Source organism: Pteropus alecto, unplaced genomic scaffold, assembly GCF_000325575.1.
Source record: "Pteropus alecto unplaced genomic scaffold, ASM32557v1 scaffold78, whole genome shotgun sequence".
NCBI lineage: Eukaryota > Metazoa > Chordata > Mammalia > Chiroptera > Pteropodidae > Pteropus > Pteropus alecto.
In genome coordinates, this window is record NW_006443124.1 from 13,900,099 (window position 1) to 13,903,329 (window position 3,231).

The window sequence follows — 3,231 nt, forward strand, 5'->3', positions numbered from 1 at the left end:
CCTCCTCTGCCCCCTCTCCGTCTCCCAGGCGCGCTGCGCTCCGGCTCCTGCGGCTGACGCCCGAGTGGCCTCGGCTGCCTCCGGCCGGGCTGGCGGGCGATCCCGCGGACTCGGCGCCGCTGTCCCCCGCGCCAGCTCCGCGCTCCCACCCCGCGCCCCGCCCCGGGCATGCGCGCTGGTAGACTCGGGCGTCGGAACCGGGAGGGGCGGTGCCAGCGGGGAAGTGGGGCTGAGGGAGGGAAGGACGCCCTCACCATGGTCCCTGGGCTCCTGGGTTCCCCGCCCTCCTGGACCGGGTTCCCGTTTCACAGACGAGGAGACTGAGGGGTGGAGAGGCTGTGCGCCTGTTGAGGGAGAGGCGCACTGTCTCAGATCTCACTCAATCCAGGCCCGCGAACACCCTCTCCTTGTTTCACAGAGAAGGAAATAGGGCTTCAGAGAGGAGAAGCCACTTGTCCGAGGACACTCGGCACCTGGATGGGTACCCAGCTCGGCGAGTTCTCCGAGCTCCAGCTGCACAGAAAATTCCCGCCTCCTCCTTGGCCGCACTTCCGGCCTTCCCCCCTTCCCCTGTCCCGTCCCCCCCGCCCCCCCACCGCGCTCCAAACCTTTGTCTCGCAGCCGCCCACGCCCCCGCGAGTGCAGGGACAAGAGCGATGGGGGTGTGTGTGGGGAGCACCGTTGATTCCCCCACCACCGGCCACCCTAGCTAGGTGCCCGCCTACCCTCTAGTCTGCGCAAGTCCAGTTCTCCTCCTCCTGGGTACCCTCGGGCAAATCATTTCACCTTTTGAGCCTCAGTTTCCCGATCTATAAAATAGGACTAACATTAATTATCTCACAGTGGTCTTGACAAGATGAAGGATGTTCAGGGCTTTCTAGTTGAACCGGGTTGCCAAGGACATGAGGATTTGCTACCCACCCCTCCTCCACATTTCTCAGTGGAGACATTGTCCTCTCTCCTTTAGCTTCTCAGAGGAGAAAAAATAATTCAATAATTGCCGAGAGATGGTAAAGCCCTCTCTCCTGTACTGTGAAACCACCTATTGAAAATCCTAACAGTTAAGGTTGATGTAACGCTTATTAAGGGGTGAGGGGGAAAGTTCTAAGTTTTGTTTACAGGTTTTATCTAATTTCAGTTTCCAATCGCTTAGAAGCAAGTTAATATTAATGTATTCTATCTCCATTTTTCAGATAAGAGCACTGAAATACTGATAGGTCACTGGTCTCTGTTCACACAGTTAATGAGCGGCGGAGCTGTGTAACTTTTGAAACCTCACGCTTAACCCTTACTATTACTCTCACTTACCTGGTGAACCCTAAGTCACCATCATCTTTTGGAAAAATTCTTTTAAAAATCTAGATGGCAAATGAAGAAAATCTATCAGATGGGCACCTTCCGCCGGCATTCCAAGGAAGCAGAAAACCTCAGGGTGCCAGACTAATTTTCAGCACCACGGACAACACCCATATTGCTTCCCAACGTTTCAGGCCCTGAAAATTGCTCATTCATTGCCCACAAGGGTATTTAGCTTCACAGTTTACAAACCCTAATCTACATTCATCATTTCATTTTATTCCTCCTACAGCCCTCAAGGTAAACATTATTGGCCCCACGATACAGATGAAGACATGGAGGCTTGGGAAAGTTCACAAGATGTGAAAAGTGATAAGACCAACCTGTGATCTAAAATGTCCCACTAGGGCAGAGCGAGTGCTGACCTGAGCGGGCCCAGGGCATGAGTGAGAAGGCTATGACAGTTGTCCAGGTTAGAGATGATGCTGCCTGAATCATGGCACCATTTGTTGTGATGGAGAGGAGGGGCCAGATTTGATATCTATTTAGGGATAAGGTCAACAGGCCTTGGTCATGGGATGGATGTGGGTGTGAGGGGAGAGAGGATCTTGTTGCCTCTCTGAGGTTCTGCCTCAGGGAACCCAAGTAGATGAAGGACAGATACCAGATGAACCCTGATGAGGAAAGCAGGGGCTTATGGGACAACCATGCTGATGCTTCCGAGTCCAAAATTGAGCTCTGGAGTAGCCAGATCAGGGAACTGGTGATGGAAGTCATGACAGCATGTCAGTACAGGAGGGAAGAGTATAGGCCAAATAGGGTGAGATGAAGGGCCCAGGTCCACTGCAAGGAATACCAACCAGCTAGGAAAATGAGGCTTCAAAAAAAAAAAAAAAAAAAAGATACAGTGGTCTGACAAACCAGAAGAAACCCAGGAGAGTTTGATGTCTCAGAAGCCATGGGGAGAGAAAGTTCCAGGAGGGCAGGGTCAGCCGCATCAGGAAGACAGGATATAGCCTGAGAGATGTCCTCTGGACTTGAAAAGAAGGTAATGGAAATTTGATAAAAGCACAGTCAGTGGAATGGTGGGGGTGGATGTCAGACTTGGCAGGGGGGTGGAACTGATGAGTAAATGGGAGTAAGGAAGTGAAGAGGGCAAGCAGATGACTCTTTCCACAAGTTTGGGCTTGGAGGGAGAAAGGAAATATGACAGTCTCTACTGGGGGGCAGGAGGTGCTTGAAGGCATTGAAATTCTGATGGGGGCCCATACAGAGGGAAAGGGGAAATGCCAGGAAGGATGAGCATGATGGTTGGGCCCAGATGCTCAGCATGCAAGTATAGGATGGGATCCAGCACCCTGGGTGTAGCTCACAGACTCTAAAATGAAGATCAAGGGAATGTGATTTATTTGGGAGGTGCAGAGACACCAGCAGGGGAGTGGGAAGGTGGCCCAGAAGAGGAAGGCATCCAATAAGAGGTGGATATTAACCCGGCTACCTCAGTGAGTGAGTGAGCTTAATCTTTTAGGAAGTCTTGGGAAATGGGGTAAAGGCACACCTCAGAATTCCCTTGGCCAAGGGGAAGGGAGCTGGTGCATTTATATCTGAGCACCTGGCAGACACGGGCTGCATAGTAATTCCAGGTGCTTCTGGCCCGCAGTGCATGTGGACAAAGTGGGTTCCATAGCCCAAAGGCAGCTCTCTGACAAAGACGTAGGTCCTGGCTATTGGGAGTCCTGCTGGCGGGCACAGAAAGGCAAAGTCATCTGAGGGGATGTGGTCAGAGCTCACCTCTTTCCATCTATGCCCTTTCCACCCAACAATTCTTGTTTCATGGGGACTTGTTGATAAAAACATGTTTAAAAATGAAAAATTTCCAACAACAGAAAAAAACACTTGCTAAGGCAGAGTTGTAGCTCAAAAAGGGCATAGAGA